The sequence below is a fragment of the Phoca vitulina genome, unplaced genomic scaffold (assembly GCF_004348235.1).
Source record: "Phoca vitulina isolate PV1807 unplaced genomic scaffold, GSC_HSeal_1.0 scaffold4, whole genome shotgun sequence".
Classification (NCBI taxonomy): Eukaryota; Metazoa; Chordata; class Mammalia; order Carnivora; family Phocidae; genus Phoca; species Phoca vitulina.
The window spans coordinates 39,005,978-39,032,022 of NW_022589707.1; the positions used below are offsets into that span (position 1 = coordinate 39,005,978).

At 41.5% G+C, this 26,045-nt stretch overlaps 1 protein-coding gene across 1 annotated transcript in view; it reads left to right on the forward strand.

The window, feature by feature from the left end:
• Positions 1-6,658: 6,658 nt before the first annotated feature.
• Positions 6,659-26,045, forward strand: part of SCRN1 (secernin 1) — a 61,533-nt gene continuing 42,146 nt past the window's right edge. The window contains exon 1 of the mRNA XM_032401858.1: positions 6,659-6,875. The gene's annotated coding sequence lies outside the window, so the exon portion shown is untranslated. The remainder of the gene's footprint in view (positions 6,876-26,045) is intronic.

Sequence of the window (26,045 nt, forward strand, 5' to 3'; positions counted from 1 at the left end):
TTACATATATTTTTTAAGTAGGCTGCATGCATGCCCAGTGTGGAGCCCAACTCAGGGCTTGAACTCAACAACCCTGAGATAAAGACCTGAGTTGAGATCAGAGTTGGACACTTACCGACTGAGCCACCCAGGCGCCCCCATTACAATTTTAGAATGTTTTTCTTTTTGGGGCACCTGGGTGGCTCAGTCGTTAAGCATCTGCCTTCTGCTCAGGTCATGATCCCAGGGTCCTGGGATCGAGCCCCACATCGGGCTCCCTGCTCTGCGGGAAGCCTGCTTCTCCCTCTCCCACTCCCCCTGCTTGTGTTCTCTCTCTTGCTGTGTCTCTCTGTCAAATAAATAAATAAAATCTTTAAAAAAACGAAACAAAACAAAAACATTTTTCTTATCAAAAAGAAATCCCCATACCTATTAGTGGTCAATCCCCCCTTTTCCCCAACTCCCTAAACAACTACCAAACTACTTTATCTATTTGCCTATTCTAGAAATTTCCTAATAATTCCTAAAGCTCAATTCTTTCTTTATATTCATAGTAAAAAAAAATTGATTATCTGAGAAATTCATACAGTAAAACATTTCTGCTTTTAATTTTTGTTTCAAAAATATGATAGGTGTTTTTTGAAAATCAAAATGAACCAGACACAGATTCCAACTCCACGGAATAAATCACTCTGTGTACACAAAAAGTCAAATCTTTTGCACATGTAAGAGCTGGAATCAATGGTATAAGGGATGTAATAATAGTAAAAACCTAGAGCTTGGTTTATGACTGAATAGTAGAAAGTCAATGGAAAGGAGAGTGAAGAATAATTAGGAATTTAACAACTAAAACATCTCCATATACCTAGATTATTCCCAATTCTCTGAAAGCCAGGTAATTAATCCAACAGGAAACAAAGTGATACCAATTTTCTGCTCTTTCATGGAAAATAGAAGCATGTCCAAAATAAAATACTCTTCCTCTGGAATCAGAAATTTTATACATTCTCTCAATCTCTCAAATCATTGTTTAATCACTGGAAGCATGAAGGAAGTCTTTAATTGAACCCCAAATTTCTACAGCAATTTAGCCAGACTTTGTTTAGTTCTTGGAAGGTTGGAAAATAATAACTTCTGTTTAAAGTCCTATATTATCTCAAGTGATCAGCGGTATTAAAATTGCAGATATAGGAGGCTCAACTTCTATAATTCTGGATCAGCTTTCACCTATTAAAAGGTGGCCTCAGGTGTCACTAGAATATGAAAAACAAGCTCGGACCTTTTCCACACACATAAACTAGGAAAACATCAGCAAGACAGAATTAGGTTGAAACTCCCAGTCTGATCATAGAATCCTCTAGTCTGTTCTTTGATGATCACAAGACAAGGTCTCAGCAATTCTCCTTTAAATTACCTGTACAGTTGGCTAAACCCACGAACGACTCCTAGAGGTACAGCAATGAGTGTGAAACATACATAATCATTTGTTCTTAAAACCAGGTCCAGAACATTTACGAACTGTTATTTCAAATTAAATAGGAGCCATTCATTGAAATGACACATTTGAATAATTGAACTTAAAAACCCATCACCTGATTATAATAAAAAGGATTTTGTACATTTTGCCAAAATACAATTTATGGCTATCTAAATTACATATTAAAAAGGCTTGATGGATTATTTAAATTCTAAAAATAATTTAAAAATAGATTTTAATACTTAAAATCTCTTGGTGTTGCCTATACTCAATATGGGCAGTAATTCTGTAAATTGATTTAACGGCATTCTAAAGGTTTGTTTCTATGGCAACCAAATTCAGAAAACTAACCTCTTAAAGATGGTTGTCATAGGATTAAAGCAGGTGGCTGACTAATCTTAACTACTGCTTTTCTTTCTCATTTTTCCATGGCTTTTCTCTCAGCTTCTTTCTCTGGGTCTCATAAGATTACATACAAAGCAATTACACAGGCTTTCTTACCCATTTGTGAGTGTCTCGTTCACATAATACTGTCTGTTGTTCATCCCCATGAGATCTGCCCAGTGACAGATCTTTTTCTTCCTGCTACAATTATACACTAAAAGAAGCACTAAGTGGAAAATACCTCCATGAGTAATGTGTTAAAGATTTCTCAATTACACATGTATTTTGGCTCCTCAAAATCATTGCCCAGGGTAGGGTTCTTTAGACAATAACTCCAGTTAGAAGAAAAGGCAACATTGTCATCAATAATTTTTTTAAATGGTCTCTTTGGATAACCCTCATTTATGACCATCTTTCACACTTGTTCACATTTCTGGTATGCTAGATCAACATATTTATCTGTGCATAGCTCTTAGGTTACCCTGACAGGAACATGGAATATATGCATATATTACCTTTATACTTAATTAATTTCCTTGCTTGCCTCTGACTTCTGAGAGAAGAGGCTATGATATGCTTTTTACATCTTTGTAGCAAAAATGCAATTTCTGGTACAGGTGTTCCATAAATGTCTCTTGTTAAATTAGGCATGTTGAAGAACTTCTGTAAGTAAACTATGCATTTGTAGTTCATAAAATAATGGGCCTAGTTGGTTCTATATCAGTACATTTGGTTCCTTACAGGCACTAAGATCAGTGTTCCTAGCCTTCCACGTCTGCCCATGAAGGAAAACTGCTATGAGGCTTGCCGTCCTATTGTAAGCAACTGGAAAACTGGGCAAAATACACAAGACAACTTGGGTCAGACATTGGATAGCAGGCAGAACAGGATTGTTTCTCAAGAGAAAGGAGACAAATGAGATGAGACCTACAATTACCTCAGCTTTTGGCTTGGAGGCAATTCCTGAACCATAAATGGCAAAGAGAAGGGAAACAAAACAGAGCCCAGTTGTCTTGTGGGGTTGAAGAAACAGATCAGAGTTCAGGAAGGTCCAAGCAGTTAGAGTTTGTGGGACAGAGTTCTGCAGAAAACTAAATGGAAAAGAAATTCAGACATTTGCATTTTAGTCATCGATTGAATACCAGTCTATGCATGCAGATGATGAATCTCCACAAGGTTGAGGAAAGAATAACTGTTGGGAGCTGGGCACCCAAAACTTTCCAGAGCTCAAGCAAAACTGGGACTTGTTCACATTTCTACCAGCCAGGATCAACTTATGGATTTCATGGAACATTTATTAGAGCCCGTATGGGAGTCATACCTTAGTAGAAGGGCTAAAGTAGCCGTAGAATTAAAGCTACACTAGACCTGTCCTAAAGTTTATAAACAAGCCTTAAATGGGCCAACCTGATCCTTAAATAACTGACTGCCCAAACAAAGTCCAACAACCTTTAAAGGAATACAAAAAAAACCCATTACTCAACAACATAAAATTCACGAAGTCTGGCATCCAATGAATAATTGCAAGAGACACAAAGAGGCAGGAGATAAATCAATACATACAAATAGATTAAAAACTGACAGGTGATGGAATTAGCATAAGGTAATTTAAAACAGCTATTAAAATATAAGTATGATCAGAGACTTAAAGGAAAATATATATGAGATAAATGAATGATATAAATAAAAAGAACCAAATAGAACTCCAAGGGATGAAAAATAAAATATCCAATATAAAAATTTTACTGATGGTTGGGGCGCCTGGGTGGCCAGTCAGTTAAGCATCTGCCTTTGGCAAAGGTCATGATCCCAGGGTCTTGGGATCGAGCCCCACATCGGGCTCCCTGCTCAGTGGGGAGTCTGCTTCTCCCTCTCCTTCTGTCTGCCGCTCTGCCTACTTGTGCTCTCTCTCTGTATCTCAAATAAATAAAATCTTAAAAAAAAAAAAATCACTGATGGTATTAATAGTAGATTAGAGCTGCAGAAGAAAAGATAAGTGAACTCGAAGAAATACTAATTATTTAAAATAAAATACTCAAAATAAAGCACAGAGAGAAAAAAGACTGATGGAGGTTGGGGGCATAGAACAGAAACTTAGTGACCTGTAGGACAATATCAAGTGGTCATATATATATATATATATATATATATATATATATATATAATTGGAGTCCCTGAATTTGGGAGGGGCAGTGTACAGTGTGTAAAATATGTGTAGAAATAATGGCCCAAAATTTTCCTAATTTGATGAAAACTATAAACCTACAGATCAAGAAGCTTAATGAACCCTAGTGGGATAAACACAATAAAAAAAAAAAAAAACAGACTAAGGTACATCATAATCCTATTGCTCAAAGCCTGTTTTTTTTTTCCCCCAGAGCCTGTGTTAAAGAGAAAACTCTTAAAAGCAGTCATAGGAGGGGAAAAGGATAGATTGTATACAGAGGAAGAAAGATAATCAAACACAGACTTTTCTTCAGAAACTTTGCAAGTCTTGTGACAATGTTTTATGATAACAGAATGGTACCTTTAAAGTGCTGAGAGAAAAAAACCTCTCAGCCAAAAATCATATACCCAATGAAAATGTTTCAAAAATGAAAGGGATGTAATGACTTTTTCAAACAAAACTGGAGAGAGTTCACTACCATCAAATTGCACCTCCAATAAATGACAGCAATGACATTGAAGGTGAGGAGGGGTGGGGCTTTGAAGGATGCTGTTGACAGTGTTTTGTATTATACCTGAAATTATATGATTTGAAGGTAGACAGTGATAGGTTTAAGATGCATATTGTAAATCCTAGAGTTATCGAAAGTAAAACACACAGTATGATTAATAAACCCATGATGGATATAAAATGGAATACTAAAAAAACCCTCAGTTCTTCAAAAGAAGGCAAGTAAAAAGCGGGGGAAAAAAAAAAGAGAGAGAGAAACAAAGAACAGATGGAACAAATGGAAGTAGCAAGATGTTAATTTATAACCCACCATCTTGATAATTCCATTAAATATCAATGGTTTGAGCCAGAGTTTCTCAACCTCAGTACTATTGACATTTAGGGCCAGATAATTCCTGGTGTGGGAGGTTGTGCTTTGTATCCTAGGGTGTTAATAGCATCCCTGGCCTCTGTGCACTGGATACCAGTAGAGACCTCCCCCACCTCTGCCATTTTGACAACCAAAAATATCTCCAGACATTGCCAAATGTTAAGAGATGCTGATCTAAACACTCTAATTAAAAGGCAAAGAGTGTCTGAATGAAAAGCAGGACCCAATTATATTCAGTCTTTAAAAAAAACCAAAACCTATACTAACATAAAGAGAGAAATAGGTTAAAAGTAAAAGGGCGGTTTCCATGGTTGGACTATTTGCACAATAAGGTCCTTTTGTGCTCCAAGAGTGTATGACCACTGCTCCATTCTGCAGTATTCCACTGATTCCCTCAGCCTTCTCCCACTATCCATTCACTCATGTGGCAAACCACAAGCACAGGAATAACATTCAAAAGACATGAAAAAAAAAGCCTCCTTGCCTCCCCTGAATTCTGTTTCCCAATTCTCCTTTCTGGTGGCATCTATTATTACAGTTTCTTCTGTATTCTTCTGAAGATATCCCATGCATTTGCAAATATGAGTACGGTCATATTTTTCCCCCACAAATGATAACACACACAGTATTGTGCACATGGTTCTGTCCTCTCATCTCCCTTAATATGGGTTGGAAATCTTTCATATCAGTACATAGAGATAGATCTTCCCCATTTTTAAACTTTTATAGCTGGATAGCATTCCATTGTATTGATGTGCTGTAATATATTTAACAGTCCTTTATTGATGGACATTTGCTTCCAGTCTTTGCTAGCACAAATAATGTAGCAATGGATGACATTGTACTCATATCACTTCACACCTCTATCAGTATATCCGTAGGATAAATTACAGAAGTGGAATCCTTGGATCAAAGACTATATATGTATTTGTTATTGGAGGACATATTGCAAAATTGTCTCCCGTGGAGGTTATAAAAACTTTTTTACTTTTGCTAATCTTATAGATGGAAAATGCTTCCTTGTATATTTTATTTGCAGCTAAGTGAGCCTGAATATCTTTTCATGTGCCTGAGCGGTATTGCGTTTGTTTTCTTGTGAACTATCTCTTCATATCCTTTGAGTTGGTCTTTTCTTGTCAATTTGTAAGAGGTAGAGTCTGTGATCTGGTAACAGATGGATGGTCATGTCCTGACCAATGACCTCGATGCCAGCATCAACACACCTGTCACCTGTCTGTGGATTTATTACCCCAGGTATGGAATCTTGGCTTTGCTATTTGCTGTGTGACCTTGGGCGAGTTTCTTAACCTCTTTGGGCTTCGATGTCCACATGAACTCAGCATAGGGTCTCGCTTAGCAACATGGCGCAGGACAGCACCTTTAAAACCAGGGAGTCGGCTTGGACTTGTGAGTCAAGTCCAATTTTCCGTGGGGAAATTTTGCTTAGGCACCGAGGCCCGCACGTGGCAAGCCTACTGCGGAGTTCGGGAGTGCGAGCGGAGGAAGTGGGGCCCGGCTCCGTAAAGGCCGAGCTCTCCCTTTCGAGAGAGCCGCAATCCCGGCCGTGACCAAGAACTAAAAATCGGCCGTGACCAAGAACTAAAAATCGAGCCAAGAGGGAGCTACTTTCCGCGGCGACAGTCGTCCTCTCGGCCGCTCCCCTGCTCCCAGGCGCCGTCCCCTACCAGGCCAAGGGCGGCGCTGCAGCCCCGGCGCCCAGACGCTGCGGGTGCGGCGCGGCCCCGGGGCCCGGGTGGGGGAGGCGGGGGTGGGCCCCGCGGTCACGTGAGCCGGGCCAGCTGTTCGTAGGGGGCGGAGGGCCCGAGCGCCGGGAGTCTGGGGAGGGGGAAGCTCCCGACGGTCGCCTCCGCCACTGCAGCTGCAGCCCCCGATGTCGCCGCAGTAATCGTCGCCGCGGCAGCACCCGCACCCTCGGCGGCCGCAGCATCAGCACCGCAGAGCCGAGCCCGGAGCCCGCCGCCCCGCAGGTGAGCCGCGGCGGGCACGGCTGGGAGCGCGGCGCGTCCTCAGCCGCTTCTCCCCGAGCGTTTCAGCCGCGTCCGCCATCGCCGTCCCCTGTGCCTCGTTGCCAACCCCTGTCCCTCCGAACCCGCGGGGAGCGCTACCCCGGGCCGAAACCCGGCGGGTGGTGGCTAGGGCAGACTGGGGTCTCTGGGGGAACGGGGGAGAGGTGGCTTCGGCCCGGGTGGCGGTGACTCGGGCTAGTAGGTTGAAGGGGCGCAGGAGAGGGACGCCCCACCCCGGGGCGCGGGCACTGCCGCCTGGTTTGAGCCCGTCTCCCCGCTGTACACCCCAACCCCATCCTTTGCCCTGACCTCCGGGTGCTTTTCCTGTGTTTCCATTTCCTGGTAGCCAAGTTGCTGCCCCGCTGGCGTGTGTGCCTGTGCCCCTCTCCCAACCCCGCCACCTCTCGGGCTGCTCCCGGGGTTCGCAGCTCGCTCGGTGGTGGCATTGCTGGTGGTGGAGTGGGCCTGACACCTTGCCGGGAGGTAGCGCACCTGCCACCCGGGTAGCGCGAACATGGCTGCCTGGTGGGGCCCGCTGTCCTTGACCTGGCTCTGCGCCTACGTCCATCCGGTTTGCGATCGCGAATCCTGACCAGGGGACTGCCCTCCCCTAAGGGCTGTTGCTGTCGTCTATGCGGGCTGCAGGACTTGACACAACAACCCCCCCCCTCCCCGCCCCCAGCCACACTCGGGGAGGTTCTTGGGTGTGTGTGGGGGGTGCCAGGACAGGTACGCCATGGCGCCAGGACACTTACTGGTAGAAGGTACTCGTGCATTTCTCCTATGATTATGCACTTCAGTCCTCGGTTCGCTTGAATGTCCGGGCGCTGATTATTTGGCGTCATCACTGCTGAGGTCTGAGACTAGTGTGGTCTGCAAAACAGGGGGGAAGCTTGAACTTTTAGGGAATTGACGAGAACTCGGATTTAGGGCTTTAAAATCTCCATTAAACCCAAGTGCATCTAAGGAAGCTGTCATTCGCTCTGACTCAAAACTGAGTTGGTAGGGTTTTACATATGGGCTTTCTGGATTTGCTATTTAATTCTGACTTGCGATTGTCTCGAATTACACTTGTGTCCAGCTTCCCCGGTGTGTGTGTGTGTGTGTGTGTGTGTGTGCGCGCCAACTGTGTTCCAAGCCTGACCAGAAGATGCCATGGGTTGCAGAGGAAACCTATGTTAATTCAAAATGGCAGCATGAAAAAAACCAGGCCAGGCGGAAGCCGTACAAACCACAGCTAACATCAGCTGCCCCCTGACTTAAGCCTTGGTGAGGAAATCGGCAGCAGGAAGGCTGTCCTGGGTGTTGCTGCCGCTGGTCCTAAGAGGTAGGGAGTGATTCTTGCAGCAGGCTAGATTTTAGGGGGCAGTAGGGTCGTGGGGAGGTGAAGTGGGAAGTTTGGGGAGCTGTAATTATCTTCTCTAATTTATTGAAAGCTGGTGTAAGACCTAATTAGAATTCTCTGTGATTTTGATCTGATTTTCTCCAGGCTCCACTAAGGATGATTTATGTGGCTGCTTGTGTCTGTTTGATGCATAACTTCTGTTTATTTTATACCTACGAGTGGCTCTTAAAAGAAATGATTGTCGGGGCTCCTGGGTGGCTCAGTCCTTAAGCGTTTGCCTTCAGTTCAGGTCATGATCCCGGGGTCCTGGGATCGAGCCACGCATCATTGGGCTCCCTGCTCCACGGGAAGCCTGCTTCTCCCTCTCCCCCTCCCCCTGCTTGTGTTCCCTCTCTCGCTGTGTCTCTGTCTGTCAAATAAATAAATAAAATCTTTAAAAAAAAAAAAAGAAATGAGTGTCTAGTGTAAACATCACCCGAGAACAGTACATAACAAATACCAGGTTCTTAGAGCAAGTTTCAATGGAAGAACTGATATAGCTCCATGATCAAGCACCCAGGCATCAGAGAATGATAAATTCTTGAAAGGTGACTCATTTTAGGATTTTTTTTTTTCTTTAAAGATTTTGTTTATTTATTTGACAGAGAGAGACATAGTGAGAGCAGGAACACAAGCAGGGGGAGTAGGAGAGGGAGAAGCAGGCTTCCCGCGGAGCAGGGAGCCCGATGCGGGACTCGATCCCAGGACCCCGGGATCATGACCTGAGCCGAAGGCAGACGCTTAACGACTGAGCCACCCAGGCGCCCTAGGATTTTTTTTTTTTAACAGCCTTTCTTTCTGGTTTTGCTGCTGTCTGCCAGCCATCTCCTCATTTAGGAAGGGGGAGATGCATGAGGAGGCAAGTGTTTCAGGGATAATGGAATAGAGGATGATCAGTGCTATGGTCAGGAATGGCGAGCTGGAAGCACTCTGCTGTCAACCCCCTTTTTACAGCCTGGGAGGCTGAATCCAGCCGGGTGACTGGGCAGCACCCAAGGTCATACAGCTGGTTGGCAACTGGCAGTGAGGATCGAAATCCAGGTCTCGTAACTGCCCAGGTCAGGGTTCCACATGCTACCTTTCACAGCCTGGGTAAAAGGGACAAACCTGTCATTATGAGGATGGCAAACAGAGCAATTCAAAAGCAAACTGTAACATGAATTTAAAAATCAATGGGTATTTAAAGTAAGTGACTACATCTTAGTTTCCAAATTCAGAACCATTTAACTTCTTTTTAAAGATTTAATTAATTTATTTATTTGAGAGAGAGAGAGAGAGAGAGCGTGCACAAGCAGAGGGAATAGCAGAGGGAGAGTGAGAAGCATGCCCCCCGTTGAGCAGGGAGCCTGATGAGATGCCGGACTGGATCCCAGGACCCAAAGGCAGACGCTTAACCGGCTGAGCCACCCAGGCGCCCCCAAACCATTTAACTTCTTAAACTGTGTGCACCTCATATCCACATTTTCCAGTGACTAGACTGCTTCTATATTTAAGCACCAAAAACATAATTTTAGTCATATTCTTTAAGGTGAAAAACACATCCTTTGATTAAAAAATGGGTGGCTTGTGTTTGTGGAGAATCATTAGGTCAATTTCTTTTTAAAAGAAACCAAGTGGGATATGTAATAGCTTTTGAGTATGTAAAAGGTAAACAAGGAACCTTTTTTTTTTTTTTTTCAAGATTTTAAAGCGAGAGAGGGAACACAAGCAGGGGCAGTGGGAGAGGGACAAGCAGGCTTCCCGCTGAGCAGGGAGCCCGATGTGGGGCTCGATCCCAGGACCCTGGGATCATGACCTGAGCCGAAGGCAGACGCTTAACGACTGAGCCACCCAGGCGCCCCAGGAACCTATTTAAAATAACTTTGAAGCAGCACTGGATAGAGAGGCTTTTTCTAGAATTTAATTTGAATTCTCTTGGTCATATACCAGTAACCACAGATCTACTAAAGCCAAACTGGAAAGTGTGCATGGGTTAATATTTGCGCAGAAGTGGTGAGGATACAAAATATTTCTTCTGGGCATTCCATTTCTTCAGCCCAGTGATCTGTAGAAGGAGAAGGTGCGCAGGTTGCAGGGAATAGAAGAATAATTTGCAATGGTGAAGCGGATGGGAGCTAGGTATGGGTGATTATGTGCAAGGGAAGACTGATGATGATGCCACACATGCTGTTTAAAAAGAACTGGAAAAAAAATAAAAAATAAAAAAGAACTTGCATTAGGACATGAATGTGAAGATTCATTCACTTAAATTCCCCTGATATGCCAAAGATATTTAAAATCACAAGGTTTGGAAATACTTACCCATGTGCAATTTGTGTTTGTTGGAGAACAATAATCCAAAGTTATTTTTAGAAAGTCACCCATGATCTCTTCATCCAGCAATAATCAGTCCTTAGGAAAGTTTGGGGCCATTTTCATTGGAATGAGAGCCTACGTCTGTGCTGTCCAATTCAATAGCCAGTAGCCACTACCCGCATGGGGCTCTTGAGCACTTGAAATGTGGCTAGTCCAACCGAGATGTGTGAACTACCCCCAGATTTCAAAATTTGTATGAAAAAAAAGAATTTAAAATACCTCATTAATAATTTGTGTATTGATTATATATTGAAGTAATATTTTAGATATATTCAGTTTGCATAGAATATATTATTAACAATAGTTTCACCAGTTTCTCTTTATTTTTTTAGATGTGGCTCCTAGAAAACATAAGATTACATGATGTGGTTTGCATCTATCTTTCATTAGACTGTATTGGTCTAGATCATTAACAGAGAGTGGAGGTTGGTTGAGGTGTGTGGTACTGTGCACAGAACTGGGTGTGTAAGGAGAGAGACACTTGAACAGAAGCTGGAGGGAGACAGAGTGGATGGAGAAGGACTACCAGGAGGGAGTGCTCAGGGACCCTTGGTAGTTGGAGAGCATGAGTATGAAGTGTGCTAGGGCTGCTGAGTTATGAGACTTCTGAGGTGGAAAAAGCAGAGTGTGCAGTTATCCAGGGTTTGAAGTCAATGGAATTGTGGTTGGCAGGGGTTGTGGTGGTAGGACAGGAACCAGAGTGGTAGAAAGGCAGCATGGACACAACTGGAAAGTAACTTCCAAGTCTGAGATGTCTGGTTTCACAAATATATCTAACACATCAAAATGAGATGAACACATCTCATTCAGGGTCCAAGCTCTGGTTCTGCCTCTAATTAAGGGTGTGACCTTGAGCAAGTCATTCGTCAAGATGCTTCTCAGTCTCCTTCTTTTTAAAATGGGATGAACAAGAGCTGTCCACCAACTTGTTAGGTGATTTCCGTGGAATGAGATATGGCATATTAAAACATAAGGGTTTATTAGAATTTATATTGCTTTATTACAACACTACACCCTGAGATCACTTTTACTTCTACATATGTGCATACGAGGACAACAACAACAAAAAGACCAGCCTTCCTCTGGTTCTACCAATATGTGTTCTAAAAATTAAAAATTTTGAGTAATAATATTTTGGGGGGGATTAAGAGTGAGTTGGGGATCTGCACAGATTTCTCCCCTGCTTTCCCCATCCCAAATAGTTAATTATCCCAACAACATTTATTGTTCAAGACATCCTTTCACCTTGCCTTCAAATTCAGCCTTCATCGTACACTAATTTCCTACATTATATGGGTATATTTCAGTAGTGTCTACTCTGTTAATCTGTCTATTCTTGTGTCAGTATTGAACTGTTGTAATTACTGAAACTTCATAACATGGTTTAATACCATGCAGGGCTACTTTTTCCTCATTAGTTTTCATTTATGAAACTTCTTGGCTTGTCCCACATCCTTTCTAGATGAGCTTCAGGATCATTTTTGGTCAGGTTGTATCCAAGATTGATTGCTGCCTAGTGACTCCATGGATTACTGTAGGGAAGACTGACACCTCCATATAGCATTGGATCTTCCCAGCAAAGCCCAGTCATCTCTCCCTGCCCTTCAGATCTTCTATGTCCCCGTAAAGCCTTACAGTTTTCTTCATCGAGGAGTTGTACATCTCTCTCTAGTAAACTTATCAGAAAATGGGCAGAAGCCCTATAAAGAAAACTACAGAACGCCAGTGATAGGCTTAGAAGCTCACACCAACAGACATGCTTCCAGCCTTTGGATGGCAGGTAGAGTTGGGATGGTTAGGGCATTCTGGAGTCTGGGTTCTCTCTCTCCTACTTTCTTGTTATATGACTCCGGACAAGACTTAACCACTCTTGATCTCAATTTTCTCATCTTTAAAAAGGGGATAATAAGCGTCTCCTGGGTAGCTCAGTCAGTTAAGTGGGCTCAGGTCACTATCTCAGAGTTCTGGGATCCAGTCCTGTGTTGGGCTCCGCACTCAGCAGGGAGCCTGTTTCTCCCTTCCCCTCTGCACCTCTCCCCACTCATGCATGTGCTCTCTCTCTCTCAAATAAATGAATAAAATCTTTAAAAAAGGGGGGAATAATGATACCTTTGTGATGTGGTTATTATAAGGATTAAATTATTGTATTATTTATATATTATATAGATTTATATATATTGCTTAGCATGTTACTAAGCACATAGTGAATGCTTCATACTCTTAAGAATAATAGTAATATTTAGGATTGTAAGATTTTACATGTTTTACATTATTATGTATAATAATGTAAGATTTTGTGATTTTAATTATTTTAGTTACTCCTGTCAAATGAATCTATAAAGCCAGTATCATTTTTGGATCATAGGTCCAGAGAGACTCTGGAAACATTTTGCCAAATTTTTAAAAAGTTCAATGGAACTTGGGAAAGAAATGGATGGAAGAGCTAAGAAATGTAAAAGACAGTTATTGGGGGTGAGGTAGGATCTGTACTTGCTTTGTCTCTGAGGTAGATGAGCCACAACCCTCTAGCACTTTGTTCCTGCCCTGTACCAAGGATAGGCACATCCTCTCCCATCGTTCTGTGGGTCTCTTCTACCCTCACTGTCATCCTTACCCCCAGTCTGGGCCTTATATGGAATGGTCTTCTCAGCAACTCTTAAGGATGGTTACAAAGCTCTTGTAGTGAAAGAGATGGCTAAGATCACATGTCCCATTTCCTTTGGGACGGAGGAGCAACCTGCCATCCAAGAAAGCAAGAGTGACGTAAGCATTAATCACACCCTCTTCTAGAAGCTCCCCATGTTTAGGATGGTGGTGAGCTGAACTGGATGGAATGTGAGGTCACTCAGTCAGGGTGACTGGGAGGGGAGGGGGCTGAGGGCTAACCAGCTTGAGCTTCACCTGAAGCAGAGACAGGTTAATGTTCCCTTCTTCTGTTCTTAATAGTTAGCCTAAATCTCCCAGTGCTTAATATACTCCCCTAAGGTGAGCTACATATCCTTGAAAGCTCCTATAAGCATTTCCAATCATTATTTTAAGTTGGGTTGCTGCCCTTCTCTCTTGGTTGTGTTCATGAGCACCTCTTCTAGGTGGTAAAGACCTTGAAAACATCGTTTTAGTTCCATTTTCTCTTTGGTTGAACAAGGTGCTTGTAGGTGGTTAGGGGCTCAAAATACGTATTGGTAATTGATCTGACTTCTTAAAAGTTCTATTAAAGTAAGGTAGTGATCAGAGGCTCCTCTGAATATCTTTTTCTCCTCTCAAAGTAAAACCTTAGTGTATTTTTAAAATTGCACTTAGAAGTGCCCTAGTGACCTAAAAGAATTAAATGAAATGTCTTAAAATGTCTTTCTTAAGCACTAAAGGAATCGGATTTTTTAAATAATTAAAAACCCAATAAAGTAATATGAGCTTGCTATAAATTTAAAATGACATAACTAGATAAAGTAAAATTTAAAGCTTCTGTCTCTGTATCCCATCCTTACTTTCACTGCCAGTTCTCAGTTAGATATTAATCCATTAATCCTTCAAGGTTCTTTTCTCTCTTTCTCCCCCCCTTTTGTATATAGTTATATTTACATAAATGTATGAATACACATACATATATGTATATACATATATACATGCATATATTCACATATACGAATACAGGTTTATTTTGATAATAAAATGGGATACATTTTCTAATGGTAAAACACAGCAAATGGCTCTAGCATTAATGGGTATTTACAAAGTAGTTTTTAAGTCAAATTTTGCCAGACGTAATAAAGTTATCCTCTGGTTACCAGCAAGATTTAAGTCTTACTACTTTATTTCTTCTGTAGGAAATGAATTGTTAGCCAATTTTTTACAGGGACAGAATGTGAATCAACATTTTAAGAATGATTGAGAAGAGTTTTTGAAATCCCGGTTTGCAGAGTTAACAGGTACGTATCAAATCACATTCGTGGGAAAAGATCAGAATAGACAATGCATTATTTAGATGGGAGACGAAAGCAGATGGTGGGAATAGGAAGGTCATAATTCAAAGCAACCTTGCCAAATTGGTGGACACCATGGCAGCAATGTCAGAAACGAGAACAGAAGGAAATGAAAGGGCCCTAGATGTGGCTTGCTTAGTAGCTTCCAGATCTTTCCCACAGAGAATGCTTTTGGCAGCTAACCACGTACCTGCCTACCTCAAACACATTCTTCCTTTATCTCCATTATCATTATGTCTCAAGAACTTTGTTTTTTTTAGAACAAGTTAAAGGAGCAAGACTTGAGTGTTTCTGTATTCTGTATATGCTATATGTATTATCTCATTTAATCCCCATAATAGTTCGTGGTGGACATCATGGCTACACTTTATAGATGAAGAATTTAGTAAGTGGAGCAACTGTGCGTGGAAGTGGGGCCTGCCTGATCCTTTCTTAAGAAGCTATAATGTAACCTCTTCGAGAGATTAACTTAACTGCACAGTCTAACCTGTATCATTAATGTGATACAAGTCGTTTGCTTTCTTTGTGTTACTGTGAAAGATGGAAAATGTCTTCCAACCTGCCACATATTGGAAAACATCTTCCTTACAATGAACTTGATATGACTATATTTTTCTAATTTGGCAAGCTTGAGTGGAAAATTAATCTTGCTTGTGCTATTTATCTACTCTTTCCTGCAATTAAAAAAAATTGTTATATGCATGAGAAATGGATGCCATTCAACTAATCTCTCTTCTTTCCTTCACTCTAATAAAATCCCTAAAAAGGCTCTTCTTTTTTCTGGCTCAAATTCTCACTTTCTATCCAAGGTAGAGGAGTCATGATAGTTGCCAATCTTGCAGCCCTGAGTTTTCTTGTAAGTGATACCATATTTTAAATACCCCAGAGTGATGGACAGACCACTGGGTGTGGTGGAGTTTTTGCAGATGGTCCTTAAATTCACATGTGTCCCAACCTTGAATGTACACAAACTAAATAATGACCATATATATCTGCACTACTGTTTTTCAAATAGTATAGGATTCTCTTGCCATTTAGTACATGCAAACCCATTGGAAGTGTTACCAAAGCCAACTACAATGACTGTTATGTGGGGGTTTCCATGAAAAGTTTTTGACATTTATAAGTTGGAAAACATCATATTAGAATATTTTGCCTTATAGAGAAATTCCTGGAGTGATGTGAAGAATACTTTTGTGAAGTGACCATTTACCACTTAACTTATTCTATGAATAAATGCAGATTTTGATGTACAGCATTCCATTTGACTATATATAGAAAGCTCTCTCTACGTTTCCTTAGTTTATCACATGAATCATTAAGTTAGACATTTGGCCTTACTCATATTTCTCATTGTGACCATATATTGCAAATGAAGCAGAATCAGATTTGGCCCAAAGGTAAACATGAGTTCATTTGCCATGACTGAGTTATACGGTTCTCCCCAATTCCCGGGTCTCTGCCCTATTGCAAGACTATATTTATTACCTGCAGTGAGTTAGGATAATAGATTATTTTGATTGCAACTCTTCCTTTTCTTTTTTTTTTTTCTTTTTAAATATTTTCATTACAAATTCTGTGCTTTGGGAAATTTGAAAATACCTGAATATATGGAGGTTAAGAAATCGTGATTCTGCAACCCAGAGATACTATCACTCTTAAAAATTTTGTTGCATTTCCTTATGATCTTTTTGCATCATCTATTTAGATAATATACATAATTTGAATGATACCATATTTAATTTGTGTGACCTCTTTTCATTTCACCAGGTTGACTCTGTGTTTTATATATTTTCCAGCTTTCCATGATATGTATAGATAGCCAATTACATATCATATGTTTGTTTTGTTTTGTTTTTTGATTCTTATTGTCATCTAAATGCTGTATTTTGGGGGAGGCGAATGAAGCAGCAGGGCCCATTAAATTATCAGGGGTTATGATGAAGTTGAATAGTCATTAATTACCTGGAATTTTGGTTTTACAATTTTTATTTATTTAAAATTGCGAGCGGGGTGGGGAGGGGCAGTGGACGAGAATCTTTTTTTTTTTTTTTAAGATTTATTTATTTATTATTTGAGAGAGATAGAGTGCAAGAATGGGGGGCAGGGTAGAAGGAGAGGCAGAGGGAGAGGGAGAGAGAGTCTCCGGGCCCAGTGCAGAGCCTGACGTGGGGCCCGATCCCACAACCCCGAGATCACAACCCCAGCTGAAACAAAGAGTCTGATGCCCAACTGACTGAGCCACCCAGGCACCCTGAGAGAAAGAATCTCAGGCAGACTCCATGCCCAGCATGGAGCCCAACACTGGGCTCGATCTCATGACCCTGAGATCATGACCTGAGCCGAAACCAAGAGTCAGACCCTTAACTGACTGAGCCACCCAGGCACCCCAGTTTTGCAGTTTTTAAATAGACACTCTTTTCATTTCTTCTAGCCAATAACCTTTATTATAGTATGTTTGGAATGAGTAACGACTAAGTTTGTGATCATTTCAATCATTAAGAAAAAAGTATACAGAGGATATTTCTTAGCCGTCTTACTGATTTAGAAATATTCAGCTACTTGAGATTATATTTAACTCTTCTTTTTTTTCTGGCTCAAATTCTCACTTTCTATCCAAGGCAGAGGAGTCATGATAGTTGCCCAATCTTGGATCTGTTCAATGAAGAACTTTTTTTTTTTTAAGGCATTTTTAAAGAGTTGGATGAAACTTTACTTCCTTAAAGTAGTAAAAATGCAAAACATTGAAATAACAATTAACAATCCAAATCTTCCTGATGATCATGCACTCTGATTTCCCTGTGTTAAAGCTAGAGACCAGGAAAGCATAGCCTCCTACTCCTCCATTTGTCATATTAGGGAAAAGAAAACCCTGCTTTCTCAAGTTAACCAGAGATGGGTTTCACCCTCCTTTGTCCTGAAGGCAGAGAGTATTGCTGCCAGTGCTGTTGCTGAATTGAGCAACATTCAATTAAAATTAAATGGTTTCCTTAAAAATAAAATTGAGAAAGAAGAAGGCAGAAAGTTGATGGCCTTTGAGGCTGGTGGATGCCTTGAGGGGGTTCATAGTACTGTTACGTGTGTGCTGCAAATTTCCACAGTCAAAGAGCCAGGCAGAAAGAATGAGTAATGCTTTTGAGGAGCAAAGAGGTTAAATAACCTGCACTTGTGGGTATTGTATACCAGTCTAAACTGGCTGCGTCAGAATCACCTGGGCATTTGTTAGAAATCTCCTGCCTGTAATCTCAGCCTAGATGTACTGAACAGAATCTACAAGGAGGGTGTGCCTAGGAATCTGCCATTTTAACAAACTCTCCAGATGATTTTGATGCGTGGTCAAATATGAGTACCATGCATGGAACCACAGCATGGGAGCCCGTTGGCAAAATGAGATTTTCCTGCTCTTTTTCTCTCATTGAAAGTAAAATATAGATATGTCCCTTCCCCTTCATTTATTCAACAAACATTTTTCAGGGTCTTATTATGTGCCAGTCTGTGCGCTAGGTGCCAGGGAAGTAAGGGTTTATGTAAGAGTTCTTGCCTTCATGGGAATTACAGTCTGATGAGCAGAGACAGGTATCTTGAAACTTGAGGGAAAGAGATACGGCAGGGTAGTGGGAACCAGAGGCTCACCTTTTTCCCCATTGCACTAACATACCAAACCAAACTAAGATCCCTCTCCATCCCCCTACTCCAATAATCCTCCCTCAAAGAGGTATCTAAGCCCCAAACAAGTTACGAGTAATAACTCCAAGAAAACATTCCCCGTATTAGATCAGTCCAGTGCTATTTCTAACCTTAAAAGAAATTTGAACATCTCATCATGTGCTGTGCTTTATTTTATTTTATTTATTTTTTAAAAATTTATTTTTTAATTTCGGAAGAGGAGAGAGAGAGAGGACCCTGAGATCATGACCTGAGCCGAAATCAAAAGTCACATGCTTAACCAACTGACCCATCCAGGCACCCCTCGTGTGCTTTGCTTTAAAAAGTTATTTATTATAGAAAATTACAAGCATATACAGTATAGAACAGTATATTAAACCACTGTGTACCCATTACCCAACTTCAGCCATTTTTATTACATAGCCAAACTTGTCTCATCTGGACTTTCACTGTTTCTTCCCACACTGGATTACTTTCATTATATCATTTCACATGGAAATATTCCACTATGTATCTCTAAAAGATACGGGCTCTTTTTTCAGACATAACCATAATGTCAGAATATCTAAAACAAGAATTCCTCCATATTATCGAATATTCAATCAGTGTTCACATTTCCCCAGCTGTCTTATAAAGTTTTTGTATCGTTTATTTAAATCAGGATCCAAATAAATTCCATGCAGTTGGCTGATATATATCTTAAGTAACTTTGTCTCTTAATCTTTCTTTCCTTGCAGGTTTTGTTGTTGTTACTGAAGAAATCAGATTTGTCCTATAGTTTCTCCCAGTCTAGACTTTCCTGATTGCCTCTCTCTGGTGTCATCTGCATTCTCTGTAAACCGATGGTTAAGATCTGGAGGCTCTATCACTCCAGTTTGATTCTTTATGCACATTTTAGTTACACTTTGGACCATGTGTCTGATGTGCCAGGTGTAAACTGTTGGTGAGAAAGGGTGAGGAGCCATAGTAGGGATTGGTGTTAATGATGGCAAACCATCACCAGTGAGTAAGAGGGAGGAAAGTAAACATTTATTAATCGCCCACTGTATACAGCCACAGGACCTGGTGCTTTCCATATGCTCTCACATAAATGCAAGTGCTATGTTGTGTATGGGGGATTAGTTCCATTTTCACATGTGGAAATTCTGGTGCAGAGAGTTCATAACCTGCCTATTTCTTGCAGATGGCGGGTGGAGTCAGATATGAGCAAGAGTCTGTTTGTCTTAAAGTGTATCATTCTCTTGCTTCTGTACACACGGGGCTGCAGGGCCAAGTAGGCATGGTAAATGAGTACAGCTGACCCAACACTGAGAAAAGAAAGAACGAGAAAAGCAATAGCCCTAGGATGAGGCTAGGTGGCACTGTCTTTGGCCTCAGTGTCAGGGCGTGGAGGGGACTGTGGGGAGGAGCCCCTACTCAGCTCCAGTCTTGATGTCATGCAGGAATGTGGACGCAGTGTTGCCAGATCTTTTGAGTTTTCTGAAGTCAAGTATCTGAATTTCTATGAAAAAGCTCTAGATATAAAAATGCTAGCTGCTAATTCAGATTTTAAAAAACACTACCTAGGACAACATTGTGGGCCAAACCAAACCACCGTGCAGCCTGCCACCCCTGTCCCACCTCATGCTGCTCAGAGGTATGTCAGCTGAAGACTGTGCTGATGACCAAGGCAGTTAACTGTCACAGGGAGGTGTTGCCCCTGAAATTAGAGAAGGGGCCAAGACATCAAGTGACAATGAACCAAATCTTCAAAAGGTGACAGAGCATTTAGATACGTCAAGGAAAAAGCCAATTTCTGAAGTCTGAACAGATCAGACCTTGACAAAGGAACAGCGCTCCTCACGTACCTTTTCTCATCCTCTTGAGGACTGAGTCCTTACTGTGTTCCGGATGGTATTCTGAGTACTTGGTACATATTTGCAAGTTTCAGCTCATTTTCGCCTCACCACAGCCTCATCATTATCCTGTCATGGAAAGGTGATGGGTCTGAGATTCGAACCTAGGTTGACTCCAAAGCCTGCTTACTTACTTACTACCCTGTGTGGTCTTTCTTCTGTGAAATAGCTCCTCATTCAAGGCATTGAGTATTAGAAACTGGAATTCCCTGGCTGTGGGCTCCCAAAGCCTTATGCTCTACTATCTTGAGCTTTCAACAAAACACTTAGTAGGATCTTTCTTTCTTTGAGGCAGAGCTTGAGGACCCTTTTTTTAAAAACTTTTTTTTTTAAGATTTTATTTATTCATTTGACACACAGAGATACAGAGAGAGAGAGAGCATGAGCAGGGGGAGAGGCAGAGGGAGAGGGAGAAGCAGGCTCCCCACTGAGCCAGGAGCCCGATGCGGGACTGGATCCCAGGACCCTGGGATCATGACCTGAGCTGAAGGCAGACGCTTAACCATCTGAGCCACCCAGGCACCCTCTGAGGACCCTTTCATCGGTTTCAGTTAGCATTTACATCCAATTTCTAGTTAGATAATTCCTTTCCCAAACACCTTATATATTCTTTACAATCCCAACAGTAGATCTACGACAGAAAAACCAAGTCGTAAGTGACTACCCTTTATCCTGTTTTCACTTCAGCAGGAATGTCAATAATTAAATGAATTTATCAATAAATAGTATAAAATAATGTCTCCCTGGCTTTTCTGGAAGCTGGTAATTCACACACCCTGGATTTAAGCTTACCCAGTCCGCTTGGTAAAACTGGGAGCTTGCAGAGTAAGGAAGCCTTGTTGGACATTTGGGTTTCATTTTTGTGTGCAAGTAAAAGCACTTTGTCACAGTTCCTTGCGAGACAGTTAATAAGCCTCTAGCTTATAGAGACAGTCATTTTCTTCCTCTCAGGCAATTGAAGGGTTTCTTCTTATTGGGTAAGGTGACTGATGAGGGACAGACCCTCGGGAGCTTCACGGAGATAAAAGGGCAAGACGGTTTGGCAGTCAGGCAAAGAAAACCCCTGCTCGACTCAGGCGCAGAGCATTCATGCCCTGCAATAACAACTCACTGGACTTGAGGACAAAGACCTTCTCTCGCTTGCGGCTTCCTGCCTCCTTGTCTAGACATTCTGTAAGTGGTCTCCTAGTTACAGGGGTACCAAGCTCCAGCCCTGCAAGCCTGCACGCAGCCTGCAGTCACCAGCCAGAGCGTGAAGATCCAGCCTCTGTGCAGGGAGCCCCGGGGATGCTTGAACATCTTGTTCCCATGAGGAGCCGCGACTCCTGAAAGCAGCTTGATAAGGAGGACAGTGGTGGTTAGAAAGAGCGTAGGGGGACATCACCACAGCGGACAGCACCATCTCTAAAGCTGTGGGGTTGCGGTTCCGCCGCCTCTAGCCATATGTGGCTGTTTAATTAAAAAAAAAATTTTAAGTGTGGTGAAATTCACATAACATAAATTTATCATCTTAACGACAGTTTTTAAGTACACAGTTTAGTTTTGTTAAGTATATTCACATTGTTGTGCAACCAACCTCCAGAACTTTTTTGGCTTGCAAAGCTGAAACTCTGTCCCCGTTAAACAACAATGCCCATTCCCCCTCCCCACCCCGGCCCCTGGCAACCACCTTTCTACTTTCTGTCTCTATGAATGTGACTACTGTAGCAGCCTCAAAGAAGTGAGATTATACAGTATTTGTTTTTGTGTGGTTGGCTTATTTCACTTAGTATAATGTTACCTCTTTAATTTTAAATTAATTAAAAATTCAGCTCCTCATGTGCACTAGCCATATTTGAAGTACTCAGTAGCCCCATCGGGCTAGTGGCCACTGTATTGGACAGCACAGACAAAGAACATTTCCATTATTGCAGAAATTTCTCCTGGACAGGGCTCATCTAAAGGAAGCCGGGCGGCTCATACAGAGATGTGGCTGGAGGGGGGGGGCTGGGAGAAGGAATTTTTCTTACCATTCCAACTGGTGAATAATCTGACTCCTTTTCTCCACCACAGAAACAATACTGGCTACCTGATGTTTTAATATTTGCCACTCACATCCTTCTCCCAGCCTCCAGTCTTCCAGCAGCATAGAACGTGAAAAATAATCCAGTTTGAGAAAATATACAGTACAGGTTACAGATAAATGTACTTTAAAATATTCTTAGCAAGTACATCTTAGGAAATGTCTGTCAGTTTAACCATCTATGGGAGTTGAATTGGAGTGTTTCATGAATGGGGACTATTAGTTTATCGCTAACTTGGCAAGAATCCTAATTGGTATTTATCACAAAGAAGCCTTATTCAGTAGACCTACCCTTTAAGCTGTTGCTTTTAAAGATTTTTGCATGAGACCCACAGTAAGAGAGATGTTGTATCTCAACTCAGTACGTGCACACACTTACATGTGTATGTGTATATACCCGAACTTAAAGGTTCTTGTAACAACACTTACCCTTATTAAGTGTGCTGCCTGTATTCCTTTATTAAAAAAATGCTTGCCTATTCAAAAAAAACCGCTGATCCTATCCACTGAAATGATTTCGTAACCCTGAAAAGGGCCACAACATGCAGTTTGGAAAACACGGTTTTAAATCCACCTAGGTTCCATTTCAGGCCTGGAGTGTAATGCTGCTCCCCACCCGCTCCTCAGGTCCCCATGACTCAGAAAATGGCTTACGAATTGCATCTCAAAACAAGCAAGTTTTTGTTTTGGGTTTTTTTCTTTTAAGATTTTATTTATTTGAGAGAGAGCCAGAGAGCACAAGAGAGAGCACAAGCAATGGGAGGGAGGGTGAGAAGCAGTCTCCCCACTGAGCTGGGGCCCAGGACCCCGGGATCATGACCTTAGCTGAAGGCAGACGCTTAAATGACTGAGCCACCCAGGTGCCCCAAACAAGCAAGTTTTTTAAAAAGCTATCGATCATAGCTTTATTTCTGAGTGAGTTCTGTCTACTCATTTTAATGCTGGTTTAAGTAGAGAGTATTATGATAGAAAATCCGTTATCAAATGGTCATACTGTGTTTTCCAAAGCCAAATATAAACAGTGAACACTTTTTCATGCAGTAAGTTTCTATATTAGCATGTGCGATTGGGAGTTCATTGAATTTTAGCTTACTTTTCTTTGTGGAGGAGGATATCGCATCATAATACTGTATCAGGTTAATGAGGGAAAGGGAGGAAAAAGATCTTAGTTTCTGGTGTCATGCATGAACAATTTAATAATTTATAAAAATCTTGTAAACAAAGATTTCAAAATGCATGTTTTATACAGTATATAGATGTGTCAACTTGTCAGGCTTCTTTTTTCTTTTGTAGTGTAACTATCTGATATGGTAACTAGTATTTTGACAGATAATAGGAACAAAATGGAGTTTCCCTGAATCACTTTCAGAAGCATTGCATCTTGGGGTCAGCAGAGAATTGACTTCCTGAAGGGCCTATTTTTTTTTTTTTCCCGCCTTAATAGAGGAGATAGCGCTGTTAGAGGCCTGCCCGCCCTTTGTGTGCATAATAGTAATGAAAATTACTCCTTTAGCAACACTGAAGTAGGCAGGCTGTAGAAAAAAGTAGAAGAAAGTATCAGAGAATAACTGTAATAATGCTGAATAAAAAATTTCATCCTTGGGGGGGTGAGGGATGGACAAAATGACTGAAGGTGGCCAAAAGGCGCAAACTTCCACTTACAAAATAAATAAGTCTTGGGGGATGTCAGGCACTGAATGGTGACTATAGTTAATAGTACTATATTGCATATTTGAAACTTGCTAACGGAGTAGATCTTAAAAGTTCTCATCACAAGCAAAATCATTCTATAACTATGTGTGGTGATGGATGTTAACTAGACATACTGTGATCATTCTGCAATGTATCCAAATACTGAATCAATGTATCCAAATACTGAATCATTATGCACCTGAAGCTAATATAATGTATGTCAATTAGAGCTCAATAGCAAGTGTCATCCTAACTATAACTCATAAGAATTGGTCAGTTTTGAAACTTTAGATGTATGAGGACATAGAAGTAGAGCCAAAGCGTTTTCTTTAAAATAAAATTCCAGGGGCCTGGCTGGCTCAGTTGGTTGAGTGTCTGACTCTTGATTTCAGGTCAGGTCATGATCTCAGGGTCCTGGGTCCTGCCCCTCGTTGGGCTTCGCTCTCAGCAGGGAGTCTGCTTGAGGATTCTCTCTCTCCTTCTCCCTCTGCCCCTCCCTATCTCTCTCTCTCTCTCTCTCTGTCAAATAAAGAAATAAATCTTTAAAAAAAATAAAATTCCCGGGGCACCTGGGTGGCTCAGTTGGTTAAGCGTCTGCCTTCGGCTCAGGTCATGATGTCGAGATCCTGGGATCGAGCCCCGCGTCGGGCTCCCTGATCAGCGGAGAGCCTGCTTCTCTCTCTCCCTCTGCTGCTCCCCCTGCTTGTGCTCTCTATCTGTCTCTCTTTGTGTCAAATAAATAATCTTTAAAAAAAAAATAAAATTCCCAAATTGGTGCTATCCACTACATTTATTTGAAAAAAATCATTTTTGTGTTTATGTAAGTATAAATACTTGTAGGGAAATTGGAAATCAAAGGAAAATATGAAAAAATTAGAATTCAGTGGTCAGGCTACCACTGTTAATATTTTGGGCACATTTCCTTGTAGTCTTTTCTATGTGTATTTTTACATAATTAAAGTAATTCATTTTGGATCTTCCTTCCCAGCCATTTCTCCATGCCATTAAAAATTCTCTGCAAATGTTTTTAATGGTTTTATAGCATTGATGTAGCATGAATTTTTAAGCTATTACTCTGATGCTGGACGATTAAGTTTCAGTTTTCCATCTGTATAAATACCACTGTGATAAACATTTTTGTGCATGAAACTTGTCCATGTTCCTGATCTTTTCTTAGGGTAGATACATAGAAATACAATTACTTGTTGACCCCTTCACTTACATCTAATGAGCTGTCTCTTCTCTCTCAAAGCCACCTTCTTTGAAAAGTTCTCTCTGTGCACCGGCTCCAGTCCCTACCTAATACTTGACTTAAAAGCCTTCAGTGGGGTTAGACCTCCATGTCTATCACGGGATAGACGCTACAGCCCTTGCGGTGGTCTGCAAGGCTTAACGTGGACCGGCCTGTCTACCTGCTTCTCCAGCCTCTTCCCCATTCTCTCTGGCCTCAGCTGCATTGGCTTTTTGATTTATTGGCTGCTTGCCCTTCCTCCAGCCACAGGACCTTCAAAGCTGCTTATCGTACCTCTGAAACAGTCTCCCTCCCCTGGCCATTTCTTCTTTGTGCAGGAGGAGGTGAGATGTCCACTTAGAGGAGGTAGGTGGAGGTTTGGCGAGAAGTGAAGGTCTCAAAAGTTCATTTAGGAGGTAAAGAGTGGAATCGACTGGAGAGGTACCCCGAAGATTTGCAGGCAGCGATGGGGAACATGCTCATGGTGTATTCAGAGTTAGGAATATGAGACTCACATCAAGAGAGATGGAATTGGCATCCAGGGCTATGATTACCTTTAGCTTTTGGAGAAAAGAGCTTACTTAAACTCAGTCCACCTGGTGAGTTAGTAGCTACTTCCTAACATTTGTTTTCAGTCTTCTGGAAGTGTATTACCTCCTCTTTGCTAATTCAGTTTTATAGATGGTAGCATATTTTGTCATTAGAATATGTGGAGGGCTTCACAAAGAAACACTTTGGGGATCATTGGAAGGCTTCATATGAAAATCTTCATTTCCGGGCTTATTGGGAAGTTGTAATGCTGCTCTGTCCAATAGCATTCCTACTACCTATGTGTGGCTATTTAAATTTAAGCTAGTTACAGTTTA